Genomic DNA, 19,768 nt, shown 5'->3' with positions numbered 1-19,768 from the left:
TTTTGGTGTGGAATCTTTAGGGGTTTCTATATATAAGATCATATTATCTGAGAAGAGAGATAACTTTTATTTCTTTTTCCCATTTGGATGTCTTTTATTCCTTATTTTTGTCTAATTTCTCTGGCTAATATCTCTAGAATTATATTGAATGGAAATGATAAAAGTTGGCATCCTTGCCTTATTCCTGATTTTAGAGGAAAAGCTTTCAATCTTTCACCACTGAGTATGATGTACACTGTAAGTGTTGCAACTATTTTTAATTATGTTGAGGTGGTTTGCTCCTAATCCTAGTTCATTGAGTGTTTTTATTTAATCATGAAAAGATGTTGAATTTTGTCAAATGCATTTTCTGTATCATTTGAGATTATCATGTAGGTTTTTTCCCTTCATTCTGTTAATGTGGTATATTATATCGATCAGTTTTTCACATGTTGAATCATGTTTGCATTCCAAGAATAAATCCCACTTGGTCCTGGTGCATAATTATTTTAACATGCTGCTGGATTTGATTTGCCAGTACTTTATTCAGTTTTTTTTTTCATCAGTGTTCACAAGGGAAATTAGTCTATAGTTTTCTTCTCTTATAATGTCTTTGTATGACTTTGATATCAGGAAAATGCTGGTCTCACAATGAGTTAGAAAGTTTTCTTTCCTCTTCCCTTTTCTGGAAAAGTTTAAGAATGATTAGTGCTGGTTCTTCTTCAAGTGTTTGCTGAAATTCACAGTGAAGCCATCAGGTCCAGGGCTTTCCTTTTGGGGGAGATTTTATTACTGATTCCATCTCCTGACTTGTTATAGATCTATTCTATAGAATAGGTTTTCTAGGTTTTCATGATCAAGTCTGGACAGGTTTTATGTTTCTAGGATTTGCCCATTTTATCTAAGTTATCCAATTTTTTGCATACAATTGTTCTCAGTATTCTCTTACTAATTTTTGTAGCATCAGTAGTAATGCCAGTAGTTATTTGATTTCTTTCAGTCATCTAACTAAAAGTTTGTCAATTATGTCGCCTTTCTAAAGAACTAACTTGATTTCGTTGATCTTCTCTATTTTTCTATCCTCTATTTACCTATGTTATAATCCTAATCTAATCCTAAATCTGCACTTAATATATTAGCTGGCCCACTCAGATTCTTGTCACACTTAAGTTTGATAAATGGTCTTCTATAGATGAATGTTTGACCACATGCCCCTTGAAACTCCCTACAGATTGGCATCAGCCCATATTCAGCCACAAGACCCTCCTTCAATGTGAAATCCCAAATACATTAATGCCTACAGCTGCAGGAGCCAGGCCAGTTATGGGAAGGAAAATAGAGATATATAAAGGCATTAGTGAGTGGTGGGTGGCAAGGACAATTTTCCTATCAATTTAGTAGCTCATCAAAAAGAAGGATGTTAGTATATCCTGATTTTTTGTTGTTATCTGTCTGTTTGTTTGTTTTTGGCCACACCTGCAGCATATAGAACTTCCTGGGCAATAGATGGAATCATAGCCACAGCTATGACCTACACCCTCCAGCAACACCAGATCCTTAACCCACTGCCCCATAGCAGGAACTCCATCCTGCTTTGTTGTTCACTCTTCCAAATTTCTACAATCACAGCTTTCTGTTTTATTTTTTTTTTTTTTTGTCTTTTTGCTATTTCTTTGGGCCGCTCCCGCGGCATATGGAGGTTCCCAGGCTAGGGGTCTAATCGGAGCTGTAGCCACTGGCCTACGCCAGAGCCACAGCAACGCAGTATCCGAGCCGCGTCTGCAACCTACACCACAGCTCACGGCAACGCCGGATCGTTAACCCACTGAGCAAGGGCAGGGACCGAACCCGCAACCTCATGGTTCCTAGTCGGATTCGTTAACCACTGCGCCACGACGGGAACTCCAGCTTTCTGTTTTAAATGTGGTAAAACTTCTCTTTGGCATTAGCAGACTACATGACGAATAAGACTGGAAGAGTGGCCTATTGGGAGTTAAATAGTGCCAGATCTTTATAAGTAGCACCTTTCCCTAGCTTCACCTGTTAGAGCCCAATCCCAATAAACACACACCAGCCCATTTGGAAATGAACTGACCCCTCAAGAAGAAGCAGGTTCACCCCTCTCCAGGAATCTTGGTGCCACACCACCAAAAAAAGCCACTATCGAGGTAAAAGACTTTGTCCTCTCTTTGCTAGCCACTTCCCTCCATGCTCTTAGGACTTAAAACCACAGTCAATAGAACTGGCCTATCTTGTTCTTTTCTTTCCTCTTCATTATCCTGAAAGAGTCTTGAGAGGCTCCACCTCACTTTCCCACCCCACAGGAAGCAAACCATGTGGTTTAGTAAAATGCTTTTGTACCCTACCAGCAGATTTTTACATCTCTTCTTTTCCTCTGATTCAGCCTGCAGCTCTTGGGTAATAAAGATCAGAAAGTTGCCTCAGAACAGATCCTGATGTTTATTACAGAGTCCATATTGGTAACATCCACTTTGGAGCCCAGTGGCTAACCCCAAACTTGGTATCTAATTTACACTCTGCCTGATACAAAGCTGTTCTGTGAATCTGCCACTGTCGTCTTCCTGCATATGTGGTTCAGTCATTTTGTACAAGCACAAGATCCTTGAGAGCCCAACACTGTATGACACTGCTGCAAAAAATATTTCTATCACTATGCTGCTCTGCGATGACTCAGAAAAGATGAAAACAGGCGAGAAGATACCAAAATCACGTTGCCAGAAGCACAGTGCTGGCCAGTTACACAAGCCAAAGAAAAGTCAGCATCCACTTTATCCACACGGTGGTGCTAGCTTCAAAAGAATTACCCAAAAAGGACATGAAAACAGTTCCACTTTCCTCTCTTTAATGAAAAAGCTGTGCACCAGGGTCGAAACCTCACTCGTGGAAGGGGACTATACATGAATTTTGCAAATAAGCATCTAAAATAGATGAGTTTGTCCTAATCCCCACCCTACTTCCCAAGGGGAATAAAAAGAACCAAATCACCATCTTTTTTTCCAACTCACTGATTCAATCTTTATCGACCCTGGGGCAAAAGAATGACTCATACTGGGATCTTGGATGTGTACAGTCCTGGCACAGAACCTTATTATTCCTGAGAGGGAGCTGGGGTAGCCTGGGGAGAGCTGGTCAGCTAGCCATGTAAGGCTTGTCATTGAGTTTGTGTAAGTTCTGTTGGCAGTCTGACAAGATGGGAACAGCAGACATTTCACTGGTGTCACTGAATTAAAACAAGGTGGGCTCAACGTGGGTGCCTTCCAGGCCAATGGGCAGAGAAGGCCAGAAAGTCACAAAAATATGCTCATAGGACCAAGTCTCCTCTATTTGTGGAAACTAAATCTTTCACTTAACTGTTTTAAGAGCTCGAGGTGGTAGTGGGGATCTCATTAAGCATGCCAAACAGCACTTAGGTAATGTAGGTCATGCCAAATGGAACCAGTGACCAGGTGTATAAACAAACAACTTTTTAAAACATGGTGCTTGTCAACACTGAAAGCACCCTCAACTTTAGAAAGGGAAAACTAACAAGAGTGGTTAATGGTCCTTTGTAAGTCTGCCCATACCTGACACTGACACTGATAATGATGAAGACCATGCACCACAGTGATGTAAGTTCAAACTGTTTTCAGACCTGGCCCTAGACTCTGGCAGCTTGCTGATATCTGTGACTTGGAAAAAAACACAAAGTACCACTTACCATTATACCTAAATATCTCCCTCTGGCCCACCATGGAAAATCTCCAATTTAGACGAGAGCCTCATGAATATTATCCCTATAGTTTTATCCCTAAAATATCTATCTTTGAGGTTACCTGGTGACCTAGTGGGTTAAGGATCTGGTGTTGTCACTGCTGTGACACAGATTCAATCCCTGGCCCAGGAACCTCTGCATGCCATAGGCATAGCCAAATATGTGTGTGTGTGTGTGTGTGTGTGTATGTATAAAAACACAGAAGGAAGGAAAGACCCTAGCAAAAATTCCCATTAGAATGAATGAGGTCAATATATTGCCTAATTTACCCTTGAAATAGCAAGGAATTGGATACTGAAAAGATGGCATATGAGACAACTAAGTGTTGACAAAGTCTGAGGAGTTCAGCAGTCACAGAATGACTTGGGTACAAGTAAGAATGAGTCTGGGAGGATCTTCCCATTTATCACAAATTGGACAAAGCAAAGACGACTCACAGGCTCAATCAAATTTGCAGTTGCATTTCATTTGGCTCAGTGTTTTTTCTTTATAATTTGCATTTGTTGTAAATAATTAAAATTCTGGAGATGCCATCTAAAATCCTAGATTTTGGACTTCTCTTTAAAAAATGAAAAGTTGTGTAACCAGTGGATAGAATTCTCAAGTGACAATAATTGCTCAAAGCTGAGAAATAACAGCTGAGTCAACAGAGTACATGGTCACTTGTTCACCATAATCCCCGTCACCCCAACTGTGTCATACCTGATCTGCTTTACTCATCTGTGCCATCACCAGGCCCCTTTAAGTCCTAATTGACCTTGATTCCTTAGGGTCACCTTAGAGAGAATCCTTAAAAGGAAGATGATAATGCCAACAGGGAGGGAAGGTACCAAAAGATAACTTTCTAGACAGAACAGGGTTATACCTGAAATAACTAAAGGAAACACCTAGCGAAAAGTTAACATAGCACATCTCATACTGGACTAAGTGGAAAGCAAGGGCTTTCAGGACTCAGAGCAGTGTGAGAAGAGACAAATGAAAAACCATATGATGTGATGAGAAAGTGTTCCTGAATCTCAGCTTTTGATTTATGAGGAGGCAAACCACAGACTTACCAACAAGTCATATGAACTTTAGAAATAGTCAGAGGCTCCCTGTGTGGCAAGAATGCAGTTTATGTGCTCACTCTCCCACAGCCCATGGATAAGGCATGATGGAACTGAACTGCAATAAAGGAGATTTAGCTGAGGCTAAACATCAGGAACAAATCACATTCTAGGATTATATATACATTAAACTCTGAGATAGCTGCACAGATTTATACATTATTTGTGCTTAAGCAATCTGTGACCTAGTCATAAAGGTGACTGAGTGATGATACGAAGAGATCACTGTCACCACTGTTACAAGTTCCCAGAAATGAGAAGCATGGCACACCACTCAGAGCCACATGGGGAAGCACCAGAGTCAAGAAGGAGACAAAAGCTGAACTAAGGGAAAAGCATGGCCTAGAGTCTTGAGGGTGTTTTCCATGGAAAAGGCAAGGCAGGGAAGAGAAAATGGTTTAAAATTGGGTAGTCTGTATCCCAGAGAATCAAGTATTCTTCAATATCCACAAATCAATCAGTGTGATACACCTCATTAACAAACTGAAGAATAAAAACCATATGATCTTCTCAATAGACACAGGAAAAGTCTTTGACAAAATCCAACACCCATTTCTGATAAAAAAAAAAATCTTCAGAAACTGGGCACAGAGGGAACCCACCTCAACATAATAAAGGCCATATATGACAAAACCACAGCTAACATCATTCTCAATGGTGGAAAGCTGAAAGAATTCCTGCTAAGATCAGGAACAAGACATGGATGTCCACTCTCACCACTACTATTCAACATAGTTTTGGAAGTCCTAGCCATGGCAATCAGAGAAGGAAAAGAAATAAAAGGAATCCAATTTGGAAAGGAAGAAGTAAAACTATAACTATTTGCAGATGACATGATACTATACCTAGAGAATCCTAAAGACTCTACCAGAAAACTGTTAGAGCTCATCCATGAATTTGGCAAAGTTGCAAGATACAAAGCTAATACACAGAAATGACAGCATTTCTATATATTACAATGAAAGATCAGAAAGAGAAATTAGGGAGGCAATCCTGTTTACCATCACATCCAAAAGAATAAAATACCTAGGAGTAAACCTACCTAAAGAGACAAAAGACCTGTACTCTGAAAACTATAAGACATTGATGAAAGAAATCAAAGATGATGCAAACAGATGGAAAGACTTACCATGCTCTTGGATTGGAAGAGTCAATATTATCAAAATGACTCTACTACACAAGGCAATCTACAGATTCAATGCAATCCCTATCAAATTACCAAGGACATTTTTCACAGAACTAGAACAAAATATTTTAAAGTTTGTTTGGAAGCACAAAAGATCCAGAAGAACCAAAGACATCCTGAAAAAGAAAAATGCAGCTGGAGGAATCAGGCTCCCTGGCTTCAGACTATACTACAAAGCAAGAGTCATCAAAACCATATGGTACTGGCACAAAGACAGAAATACAGATCAGTGGAACAGGATAGAAAGCAAGAGTTAAACCCACGCACCTAGAGTCAACTCATCTATGACAAAGGAGGCAAGGATATACAGTGGGGAAAAAACAGCCCCTTCAATAAGTGATGCTGGGAAAACTGGACAGCCACATGGAAAAGAATGAAATTAGAACGCTCCCTAACACCATACACAAAAATAAACTCAAAATGGATTAAAGACCTAGATATAAAACCAGATACTATAAAACTCTTAGAGGAAAACATAGGCCACGCTCCGACATAAATGACAGCAACATCTTCTCAGATCCACCTCTTAGAGTAATGACAGTGAAAACAAAAATAAACAAATGGGACTTAATTAAACTTAAAAGTTTCTGCACAGCAAAGGAAACCCTAAACAAAATGAAAAGACAACCCACAGAATGGGAGAAAATCTTTGCAAATGAAGAGACTGACAAGGGATTAATCTCCAAAATTTATAAACATCTCCTACTGCTCAATACCAAAAAAACAAACAACTCCATCAAAAAATGGGCAGCAGATCTAAACAGACAATTCTCCAAAGAAGACTTACAGATGGCCAAAAAAACACATGAAAAGATGTTCAACACCACTCATTATTAGAGAAATGCACATCAAAACCACTATGAGGTACCAGGTACCACCTTACACCAGCCAGAATGGCCATCATCAAAAAGTCTACAAACAGTCTACCAACAGTAAGTTTTGGAAAGGGTGCGGAGAAAAAGGAACCCTATTACACTGTTGATGGGAATGTAAATTGGTGCAACCACTGTGGAAAACAGGATGGAGATTCCTCAGAAAACTAAAAATAGAACTGCCATTTGATCCAGCAATCCCACTCCTAGGCATCTATCCAGAGAAAACCATGACTCGAAAAGACGCATGTACTCCAATGTTCATTGAAGCACTGTTTGCAATAGCCAAGACATGGAAACAACCTAAATTTCCATTGACAGAGGCATGGATAAAGATGTGGTACATATTCACAATGGAATGTTACTCAGCCATTAAAAGCAAAGAAATAACAGCATTTGCGGCCAACGTGAATGGACCTAGAAATTATCATGCTAAGTGAAGTCAGTCAGATAATGAGACACCAACATCAAATGCTATCACTGACATGTGGAATCTGAAAAAGGGACACAATAAACTTCTTTACAGAACAGATACTGACTCACAGACTTTGAAAAACTTATTGTTTCCAAATGAGACACAATGGGAGGTAGCGGATGCACTGAGGGTTTGGGATGGAAATGCTATAAAATTTGATTATGATGATTGTTGTACAACTATAAATGTAATAAAATTCATTGAGTAATTACAAAACAAAAAATAAAAGAAATAAAATTGGGTGGTCTGAATAATACTGGCAGCCCCTGCACTGCAGCAGTGGTCTCTAGTTGCATGGTGCATGGCCCTGGGTAATTAGGGCAGGGGAATTATTGGGCTAGTGTGTAAGATTTGGATAAAGGATGTAATTGAGGGTATGGTCTCAGGATTGGTTGAAAATTTTATAATATGATTTTTGCACCCCTGTGAAAGCTGGATTACAGGGGAGATGTAAACAACTCTCCCTGTTAGTGTAGCCTGGTGATTAACGAATGCCAAATAGACAAACACCATCTAAGAGAAAACAGATCATTAGGGAACTTAACTCTTGCATCCAGTCCCTCCATTTTAAAAATAAGGAAATTGATATTTAAAGATGTGGTGTCATTTGCGCAAAATCCAATGAAGCTTATTAACGGCACCACACAGAACAAGGTTCTCACAACTGTGACCTCTCTTCTGTATAATACTGACTTATGCCGATATGCATGTTGACGTATGCAGTTCCCTTCATCATGTCTTGAAAGTCTAAAGCAGGGATTGGCACACTTTTTTTCTGTAAAGGATCAGACAGCAAAAATCTTAGGCTTATGGAGCATACAGTCTCTGTCATGACTACTCAACTCTGTCACTGTAGCAGTACAGCTGCAGTTTATTGACCTAAAAAAAAATGGGTGTGCCCCAATAAACCTATGTTCCAATAAAACTTTATTTATGGATGTTTATATTGGAATTTCATATTAATTTTCCTTATTGTAATGAAATACTATTTTAAATGTTTTTCAACCATTTAAAAGTGTAATAACTATTCTTAGCTTATGGACTGTACAAAAAGAGGCTGCAGGATGAGTTTCATCTATGAGCCAGTTTACTAAGACTTGGGCTAGATAATTTGTCTATATACTTTCTACAAAATCTCAGATGACTGAGATAGATGGCAGTTTATCACTCTAAGTCTTAGCTTCTCCATGATAAATGAGGTAACTAGACTGTGAAGCCTCTTACAGACCTGTGACCTTCAGGCTTTTGCCAAAGGTACCCAAAGGCAAAAGGTTGTGAAAGGGAATCTGTGGTCTCTTCCATGAGATGCTACTAAGCAATACCTCTTTCAGATATCTCCAGGAGCAAATTCAGGAATGATATTAGAAAGAATATTAGATACACAATTTCTTTTTTCTTTTTTACAGCTGCACCCGCAGCATATGGAAGTTCCTGGGCCAAAGGTCAAATTGGAGCTGCAGCTACAGGTGTACGCCACAGCCATCACAACACCTGATCTGAGCCGCATCTGCAACCTACACCACAGCAGGCAGCAATACCAGATACTTAACACACTGAGTGAGGCCAGGGATCAAACACACATTCTCGCAGAGACAGCATCAGGTCCTTAACCTGCTAAGCCATAATGGGAACACCATATAAAATTTTAAAGTTTAAAAAAAAAAAAAAAAAAGACTGTGAAATGGTAAGTTTAAGGAACAGGACTAAATAAATTACTCTAGAACCAAAAGAAAGGAGTCTTCCAAAAGCAGGATCTCAGACAAAGACTTGGGTACAGAAGTTTATATCGGAGGCAGAAAAAGGAAACACAAATGTGACAGGAAAATGAGAAATACCATGCAGCTTACGTTCATGAACAAGTTTCTGCTCTGATCAACTAGAGCTCAATTCTGCTGGAAAGTGTCTGAGAAACTGAGATGGCTCTAGAGTGAGGTGGCTTATGCTTTTATCTAGAAAGTAACTTCCTGAGGGTTGAAGGCTGTCCTGAAGATATGAACACTCATGGCTTCCAGGTAGGGAAGCCCAAAGAAGCTCCTAGAGTGCTGAAGAAAGCCCTTAGGCAAAGAAGAAAGTTAGGTTAAGGTGAGAAGCTACCACCACACCATAAACATCTACAGGGCCATATTCAAAGAGGTGCTGAGAAGATATGGGTGCTAACATGCTGGCTGCAGAGGTGATGGGGAGGAAAGGAATCAAGATTTTCTAACCTCTTTTGCCCTCGAAACACTTTCTTCCATGATTTGACTCTAGAATTCTTTTATCCATGAAGTATCTGTGCTTGGAGAGACACTGGTTGAAGGTAAAATGGAAGAGTGCCAACAACTGTGTAATCTTGGTAAATGTAAAGATCTCTTCTGGCTCTATTTTCTAAAAATTAATATGACAAAGCATATATGAAATACCAATAAGCCTCTGTGATCTCTGGGGCAGAATCTAGGCCAATACATTTCACACAGTGCCAGGTATGAGGTCAACTCCAACACACACACACACACACACACAAAATAGTGAAGAACAATTCACCTCCAAATGAGGTTGCCATCTGAAGTGATGCATGTCAGAGAGGGACAGAATGTTCAAAGCGTAGTTGGAACCATGACAAGGCATCACCATCTGCCATCTGAGTCCCATATCCCTAGTCCTTTAACCATCTGCACACCTGCTCAGGCATGTCACATTGGGGAAGGGAAAGCCCTTCCATTGTTAATGCAGTGGCAATAAAAATAAAAGCTCAAGAAATAGTTCCAAGGCCTCTGATAGCATTACTTGCTTCAATTTGGAATCTGCTTCCAAGAAGGACTCTATAGTGAAGAGATCCGTAAGTCTAAAGTTTAAATCTACACAGGGTTGAAGTTTCTGTGTGATTTGAATTTTTAGACTAATAGGTCATACACAGAAAGTCAGCAAATAGCTAAAGGGACAATACAGCAAATACTAAGGAAACCAAATCTGGAATACATTGCACATTCTCATTTTGAACTGTGATCAACACAAGAATCACCTCTTCTCTATCTTCCTTCAGATTTCATCTCTAGATGCACTTTCCTCAGGAAAGCTAAAATAATTCCATCTAAATCTAGTTATGGAGAAGTGCCTTTAAGCACTCAAAGCGATCAATTCTCCTAGAGAACCTGGCACTTAAGAGCAGAGTTTGACTATTCCAGCTTTTTAGAACACCCACACCATACTGGGTTTATGTAAATGTGGTACATCCAAAGAGGAGGAAACGTCCTGGATCCATTCTCTAAGGAATGCTGTCTATCCTCTCCAAGCAACAGGATTTTGATGCTTAATGTGAGATAAGGTCCTCTCAGTTTGTGTCTTTCCTTAAAAATAACTGAAAATTCTAAAATAACTAAAAAACAACTAAAATTCTTTTAACTTGGGAATTTTAAAATATACTACAAGACACACCATTAATAAGAACTCACAGAATCCATTATATGTAGTGAAATGCATACCGCCTTTTCTAACTACTTAGGTTAAGCATATGAACCTATGGGGAGACAACACAACATAGCAGTTAGATATACAAGCTCTGAGGTCAGTATGCATGGGTTTACTCTGGCTTCATCACTTACTAGCTGCGGGACCTGAGGCAAGCCATGTAAACTCTCTAAGACTCAGTTTCTTTGTGTATAAATAAGCGATAAATCCATGTAAATGAAAATACACAGAGTGTTTACCATGGTATCTAGAGCATAAGAGTGTTTGTTTGTATGTTTTGCTGCATCTGCAGCACGCACAAATTCCCAGACCAGGGATCAAACACAATCCATAGCAGTGACAATGCCAAATCCTTAACCACTAGGCCACTAGGGAACTCCAAGAGTTTTTAAATGTTAGTTATTTGTGGTAGGCTGAAAAATGCTCCCCCCCACAAAGATAACCACATCTCAAGACAAGGAACCTGTAAATGTTACCTTAGGTGGAACAACACCTTTGCAGATGTGATTAAGCAAAGGATCTCACAATGGGAAGATCATCTAGATTATCTGAGCGAGCTCCTAAATGCAACCACAGGTATCCTTATAAGAAGGAAACAGAGGGAGATTTCACACGTGCACAAGCATGCAAATGCACACACATGAGCATGCACACAGGCTCACAGAGAGAAAAAGCCAATATAAAGAAGAGCAGAGAAAGATTTGAAAGCACTGGCCTTAAAGACTGGAGTGACGTGGTCACAGGCAAAGAATGTCAGCAGCCACCAAAAGCTGGAAGAAATGAGGAAAGGATTCTCCCCTAGAACCACCAGAGGGAGTGCAGCCCTGCCAGCACCTGGATTTCAGCTTTGTGGTAAAGATTTTGGACTCCTGGCCTCCAGAATCATGAGAGAATAAATAGATTTCTATTGGTTTGTTTGTTTGTTTGCCTTTATAGGGCCGCATCCACAGCATATGGAGTTTCCAGTCTAGGAGTCGAATCAGAGCTGTAGCTGCTGGCCTATGCTGCAGCCACAGCCACGTCAAATCCGAGCCCCGTCTTCGACCTATGCCACAGTTCACGGCAATGTCCGAGCCTGAACCCACGGAGCAAGGCCAGGGAGCGAACCTGCGTCCTCATAGATACTAGTCAGATTTGTTTCCTCTGAGCCACAAGAGGAACTCCAGATTTCTATTGTTTTAAACCACCATGTTGGTGGTAATTGGTTACAGCAACCACAGAAAAGTAATACTTGTTCTATATTTATATTGGTTCTCTATGCTACATAACAAAACTTAGGTCTTATTTATTAAACAAAATTTCATAAATAATATATTAATAACAAATTAAATAACATCTAATAAAACTTTATTACTTCACAGTTTCTATGAGTTTATGATTTAGGCACAGCTTATCTGGGTATCTCTGCTTCAAAGCCTCTCACAGACTATAACCAAGGTGTGGGCTGTGGTCTCTCTCATCTTAAGACTTGAATGAAGAAAGATGCCATGAGGTTCGGTCCTTCACAAGACTGAGGGCCTCAGATCTCACCAGATATTGGTCAGGGGCTGCCTTCAGTTCCCTATCATATGTGCCTCTCCACAAGGCAAGCTCACAACATGGCAGCTGACTTCATCTGAGTGAGCAAGAAAGAGATCAAGAGAGGAAAAGATGCAAGTTGACATCCTTTTGAACCTAACCTCAAAAGTGATATCCCATCATTTTTGCTGCACTGTCTTGGGTAAAAGGGATTCACTATGTCTAAGACCATTAACTACCCAGAATAATTACTGCACACAATCCTTTTATTTGATAGCTGCCCTGGCTCTTCACCATTAGCTGATCTTTTTTGAATACTAAACTAATCTCTCATTGGTCTGCCTATTGTATCCTGCAAGACTGTTAATTTAAAAAAAAAAAAAATCCCAGTCTTTCAATCCACCAATGCTCAACTCAGACTTTCAAATAAAAAAGAAAGTATTGACCATATTTACATAGCTTTACATCTGTTTCCATGTGTTTCTGTGCAATTCCTCCAACGCTGAAAAAAAAAATGTCTGCTTTGTAGTTGCCTAGGAATGACTTCTACCTGCCACTGCTATGGTGATATTTCATCTAGATTTCCCTGCACTGGGCACAAGGAGAACAAATCCCAGCTCAGAACATTTCTTCTCATTCTCAATGGTTATTCCCAGTGTCTCTCTGTCGCGTGTCTCTCTCTTGCGCCAGAATCTGTGTCTAGCCTTCAAAACAGCTGTTTCACTAACATTTTGCTATTTGAATGTTCACACAACTTAAATCAAATATCATAGAATCTTTGAGCTTAAAAATCTTAAATTTGCCTAATCAGACCCTTTAAGAGAAAAGCTCAGAGTGACTTCTCTCTGAATAATTCCCTGACACTCTCAACGCTAGAGTTGGGTTTACTGTCTCAATTCCTAATGCAGTGATTGTGTGTGTGTGTGCTGCTCATTGTGCACTGTTTTTATTTTTATTTTTATTTTTGTCTTTGCCTTTTCTAGGGCCGCTCCCACGGCATATGGAGGTTTCCAGGCTAGGGGTCTAATCAGAGTTGCAGCCACCAACCTACGCCAGAGCCACAGCAACGCGGGAACTGAGCCGAGTCTGCAACCTACACCACAGCTCACAGCAACGCCAGACCCTTAACCCACTGAGCAAGGGCAGGGATCGAACCCGCAACCTCATGGTTCCTAGTCGGATTCGTTCCCATCACTGGGCCATGACGGGAACTCCCAATGTGTACTGTTTTTAGATATTCTAATTAGTTCTCAAGTACACCATATGGACTTGGGAAATGTTTATAAGCAACATCAAAATCCATGTTAGAACAACAACAAAATCCAAAAGAAACATAACATTTAATTAAAGTTTGAACTTAGCCCCATGTAGAACATTCTTTCTTTCTTAGCATCATGTCCCAATATGAGTTAAAGGCCAGTCATGCTTGTCCCATAATAATTAGAACAGGGAAGGTTTATCATAAATAATTATTCATTATTTATAGAGAATTGGCTACCAAAATAGAGCTCTAAAGATTACGCTAAGTCTGATGAGAGAACCCAAGAAAGGAACACACTTGGAAGGGTCCTCCTCCCCACGGCTCAGAATCAGACCTGGTTAGAGGGCTATGGCTGCAGTCTACTGGATAACAGTGAAGTTGCTGGGCTGCCCTAGGCCACAGCTAGTTCACAGTCAAAAGGTCAAGGCTACTGTAGGGCACAGAACTATTCCTAGGTGCTAGTGAAACTCACTGGGAAACTGCCAGTAGAGGTTACTATGGAATTCACTGGGAAGATATGGGAAGCACACACATAACTCACCTAGAAGCTGCCCACAGGGATGCTGCTAAGTCTTGGGAAGTGAGCTTTCCAGGAAGCTGCCTGCAAGTAGTACCACTGAAATCTGCTGAAGGTCAACTCCTCAGGGTGTCCTGCAGCAGGATGGCCAAGTACCACAGGAAGGAGACAAGGGAAATGTGCATCTGAAGTATATCTGCAACATTCCTCTTTTGCTCTCTACTGACAATGGTGTCAGGAGGTAAAAAACAAAGGTTTACAAGACACTTCTCAGTTAATAAGCATGACAATGAAGGGTAGATTTGGAGCTGAGAGGCAATAGGACAATATCAGGCACATTCTTGTCATCAATGAAGAGGCATGCACTCTAGACTTAGCTCTAGGAAAATTGTTAACACACCCACTGAAAGGCCTCTAAGACACTTGACTCCCTGCATGATGCCTTAGTATCTCTTTACATCTACTTCAACACATAATAAATAAAAATAGCTGGAGTTCCCTTATGGTACAGCAGGTTAAGGATCCAGAATTGTCACTGCTGTGGCAGGGGTTTGATTCCTGGCCCAGGAACTTTCACATACATTGGGCTCAGCCAAAAACATAAATAAATAAATAGCAAATAAACAAAACACATTTATCAAGATTCCTAGAGCCCACACTGATAGTATTTTTTTTCTTTTCTTTGTCAGATATCAAACTAATAAAGTTAATTTTTGTTTCCTATTGCTGCTTGTGATATTGTGATTATAAGTAGTATATATTTGGTCTTTGTCTTGACACAAGAGTTTTTGAAACCTTTGGAATTTCCTAAGTGATAGGGATAAGAGGAGTATCTTATTCATATTCATAATAAGCCCCCTTCAACCACACCTGAACTTATGCTAACAAAGGGACTTCTGGGGGGCTCCCAGATTGCTTCAGTATGGAGGCTATTTGCCAAAGGAACCAACCCTGTGATTAGAGTGTTAGAATTTTCAGCCACATGCTCCCATCTCCAGGGAGGGGAGACTGACTGGAGATGAAGTTAATCATTCAGGGGCACTGATTTAATCAACTGTGTTTATGTAATGGAACCTTCCTAAAAACCCTAAGCAACAATGTTTGTAGAGTTTCTGGTTTGGTGAATACATCTATGTGCCAGGAATGTGACATACCCCAACTGCATGGGGACAGATGCTCTAATGCTGAGGACCCTGCTAGATCTTGCCCTGTGTACCTCTTCTTCTGGATATTTATTTGTATCTGTTATAATGCCCACTGTAATAAATACTGATAATAATAAGCAAAGTGCTTTCCTGAGTTCTGTGAGCCATTCTATCAAATTATTGAACTTGAAGAGAGGGTCATGAGAACCCCCAATTTTTAGCCAGTTGGTCTTAAGTACAGGTTAATTCAGACTTGAGACTGGCATCTGCAGTAGGGACAGTTTTGTGGGTCTGAGCCCTTATTCTGTGGGGTCTGTGCACACTCTGGGTAGTGTCAGAATTGAACTGCACTGTGGGACACCCAGCTGGTGTCCGCAGAAAATTGGAGAATTGCTTGGTGTGGAAAACCCACACACTTGGTGACAGAAGCGTTGTGGGTAAAAACAACCCATTACTGCTGTAACCAATTACCACAAACCTAGTGGTTTAAAGTAACGTCAATTTATTCACCTACAGCTCTGGGGGTAAGAAGTCTAAAATGAGTCTTCTGATGGAGCATGATAATGTGAGAAAAAAGCATGTATACATGTATGTGTGACTGGGGTCACCTTGCTGTACAGTAGAAAATTGACAGAACACAGTAAACCAGCTATAATGGAAAAAGTAAAAATCATTATAAGATAAAAAAATTTGAATAAACAAACAAAATGAGTCTTCTGGGCTACCTTTCTTCTGTAGGCTCTATGGAAGAATCTCTTTTCTTTCCAGGCTTCTAGTGGTGAGCTCCATTCCTTGGCTCATGGCCTCTTTATCTTCAAAGCCAGAAGTATTATCTTGTCTCTGACCTTGCTCTTGTCCTCATATTTCCTATCTGCCTTGTCCTTCCCGCCTCCCTTTCACATCCTTGTGATCACATTGGACCCACAAGGATAATCCAGGATATCTATCATACAATCCTTACTAAAATCAAAGTCTCTTGAATATTACAGGTTTTTTATTCATGTATATTTTCTCATAAAAATAGATCTCAAAAACCTACCTAACCAGTTTCCAAGATGCCATAATGAGCCACCAGGTACCCTTGGTTTCTCTCCAGCTCCTCTATTCTTAATCTACTTTCACCCTCCTTGTAATTCCCTTTTATTAAACAATAAAATTGATGATACTTTAGCTTTTGAATTTACTAGACCTAATGACACAAATTTCCTCATAGATCATTAATAACTCTACCAACTCTACATTTACTCAAACTATTTCCCAAGAGTCAGAGGGATTTTTGGATTAATGAGCAGGTGAAGACAGCCATTTGGCACACATATACATACGCAAAGTCCTATCCCACAGGCCTAAAACTTCTTACTTTATTTCTCCCTCTGCCCCAAGTACTCTTTACTCTCATTCTACTTCTCGGTATATGGCAGTAGAGAAAGTGGAATACATAAATAGTTCTAGAGCACTTAAAAATTCTCAAGCCAAAGGCAGTCTTCAATTAGAATACAGAGTTTCAGGAGTTCCCGTTGTGGCGCAGTGGTTGACGAATCCGACTAGGAACCATGAGGTTGCGGGTTCGGTCCCTGCCCTTGCTCAGTGGGTTGACGATCCGGCGTTGCCGTGAGCTGTGGTGTAGGTTGCAGACGCGGCTCGGATCCCGCGTTGCTGTGGCTCTGGCGTAGGTCAGTGGCTACAGCTCCAATTCAACCCCTAGCCTGGGAACCTCCATATGCCGTGGGAGCGGCCCAAGAAATAGCAACAACAACAAAAAAGACAAAAGACAAAAAAAAAAAAAAAAAGAATACAGAGTTTCAAAATGGGATTAGGCAACAACAGTGAAATACCACTACACACCTATTAGAATGGTTAAAATCCAAAACACTGACAGCACCGAATGCTGTTGAGGATAGAGAGTAACAGGCACTCTCATCCATTGTTGGTGGAAATGCAAAATGATACAGTCATTTTGGAAGACAGTTTGGCAGTTTGTTACAAAATTAAACATACTCCTATCAGATTATACGATTATTTACTTAGAAAACCCAAAGCACTAATTAGGGTAGGTTAAGACACTGTAATAAACACCAAAATTTTAACTGCTGAAAGAACAAGAATTTTAGTTCAGAGGAAGTTCTGACGATCAGCAGGCCGCTCCCCATGATGTCACACCGGAATTTAGAATACTTTCACACCAGGGGTCCACCATTCCTGGGGAATTAACAGTATATGCACGACAATACTTGCAACATACATAATGTAGTGTTGGTTTCCAAAATATATAAAGAGTGGCTACAAATCAATAAAGCCCTTCAGATAGCTAAATGGCACCTCTTTAGAAAACAATTCAGAAACCATCTATTTTATCTAAAGCAGGTTAATTTGGAGGTACATCCTTCACCTTACGAATCTTATCAAATATTTTCCCATATAACTAGTTGCTTTTAAGGGCTTTGGCAAAGATTTGACCAAGAATCACTCTAAGATATAATTGCTAGAGGTATAAATTAATCACATTAGTCCCATGTAAAATGCACCTGGTCTTAGACCCAGATATAACACATTTTAGAATCTATTCTACAGAAATATTAACCCAAGGACATAAAGAAAATTTGTTGCTGGATTGACTGAAATCCTCTGCTGGAAATATCTTCTTTCTAGAAACCTGCTGCCTCCATCCTCTTGCTTCCTTCATTTCTGAGCTCAGACCTCATCTTCTCAGGAAGATTCCCCTGGATCATCTTATTTAAACTGCAACACCCCAAACTTCCCTTCCCTACTTTATTTTTCTTTGTAGCATTTACCCTCATCTGGCATTATATATAATTATTTGTATGGACATACTCACCTAACTAGTACGTAACTTCTATTTTTGTTGTTGTTCATTACTGTATCTCCAGTGATTAAACAATTCTTGATGTGCAATATGTATATGTAAGTGAATTGGGTGAATTTCAGCATTGTTTATAATAGTGAAAAAAATACAAACAATCTTAATGCTATTAAATAAATAATGATAAACCATTACTTTAAAAAAATATATGCTATCTCTTAAAATGTGCTGAATGTGTATTTCACCTTGACTTGAACCTAATACCACAATTAGACCCATGCACAAAGGGTCCCAACCCACAGGCCTTGCACTGTGCCAGTCATTTAGATGGTCCTTCCCTGATCATCATCAGGCTAAGCCTCTTTTTCAACAGCAAAGAGTTCATGGGGACATGCCAGTCTGGTGTCTATAATCCCTCATGTAGACAGGAGTATAGGTACCCAGAACCTTAAAATTCCCTGTCAATAGCCCTGAGCTCATTTCCAGGTCCTGCCTGTATGTGGTCCCAGGACAGACCTTCTGAGCAAGAACTGAGCCAGTAGTGTCCTCCCCCAGAAGCAGGATACTTCCTGATGCAGAACAAAGCCAGGACTAAGAAGACAAGGGGGAAACCACAGGGAGGGGGGTTCTCAATTCATCCTTTTGCTCCAGGTCCCACAAATGTCAGGACAGGCCTGCCAGAATTTTAACCACATCAATCTTCCCTACCAAAGCCCAAGTGTTTCCAATGCTGGAAATTCTTTCCATTCTCACATTGGCCTAACTGCACTTCCCATGCTTTGGACTGGGCCTTTCCGAAACAGAAACCAACTGCTTTCTGAAGGCCACAGTCTACTGACCAGGACACAAACAACAAATGTCTTGCATCTCAGACACCACAAGGGTCTAATGACTCTGCTGGTCTAAAAGCCATCTGATGGCAGAAATCCAATCTGCATCATGAGGGCTGTTAATTCATTCATGCCTGTCACAGACTATCATCTTTCACCACAACCCAAAATGTAAACCCCTCAGGTCATATGCCCTTTCTTCTCATCCTCATTCAATTCTGTGTCTCCAGCTCCAATATCCACCTATCACCCTCCCATTATTGACAAACCCATCAGCCCTTCTCATGTTACTCTCTAGGATTCCCATTCTTTGTAAATGATCCTTGATTTTCCACCTTTTCCTCAAACACTCCCTCTACTTGCTTATTCCCACTTCCCAATCTGAGGTGGCTCCTCTCATGTGATGAGGAGAGGAGCACATCACATTTTTTTGCTCTACATTGCTGCCTTCAGATATCTACCCCTTGTCCTTTAAATAAAAACACCTCCATTGAGGGTTGTATCATCTGTCTGCAGATCTGTCTTTCCCTTTCCCTTGTTATTATTGACTTTCTGGTTACTATTCGCATTTATTACAGATTAGAGCACCTGGATCATTCTTATTACCTGCCATGCTTCTCCAGTGCTGTCATCATTCTAAATCCTAGGTGAACCCAATGTCTGTGTACAACATACCTGACAGCACAGCTCCTGGACTGTCCACTCTACTGTTTACATTCATTTCAAATCCACTTCTTTGCCATTTTCTAAAACTATTCCATCTCTTAAACTAAAATCCTGATATTTACCCCAAAATCACATCTTCCTACATTTTCTTACTTTTTATCTTCAGGATCCCT

The 19,768-nt window shown here is 40.2% G+C and overlaps 1 protein-coding gene across 3 annotated transcripts in view; it reads left to right on the top strand.

The window, feature by feature from the left end:
• The window catches only part of TMCO5A (transmembrane and coiled-coil domains 5A), a 28,241-nt gene extending 25,254 nt beyond the window's left edge, over positions 1 to 2,987 (top strand). For all 3 annotated transcript variants that reach the window (XR_014832068.1, XR_014832076.1, XR_014832060.1), the window contains one exon: positions 2,384 to 2,987. The gene's annotated coding sequence lies outside the window, so the exon portion shown is untranslated. The remainder of the gene's footprint in view (positions 1 to 2,383) is intronic.
• Positions 2,988 to 19,768: the final 16,781 nt, after the last annotated feature.

Source organism: Sus scrofa, chromosome 1 (genome assembly GCF_054392235.1).
Source record: "Sus scrofa isolate SSC_HxYL_T2T_F1_AM1 chromosome 1, Sscrofa_HxYL_maternal_Yorkshire_Landrace_v2.0, whole genome shotgun sequence".
Lineage (NCBI taxonomy): Eukaryota > Metazoa > Chordata > Mammalia > Artiodactyla > Suidae > Sus > Sus scrofa.
The sequence above is the reverse complement of the archived record's forward strand: the minus strand, read 5'-3'. Positions and strand labels throughout refer to the sequence as shown.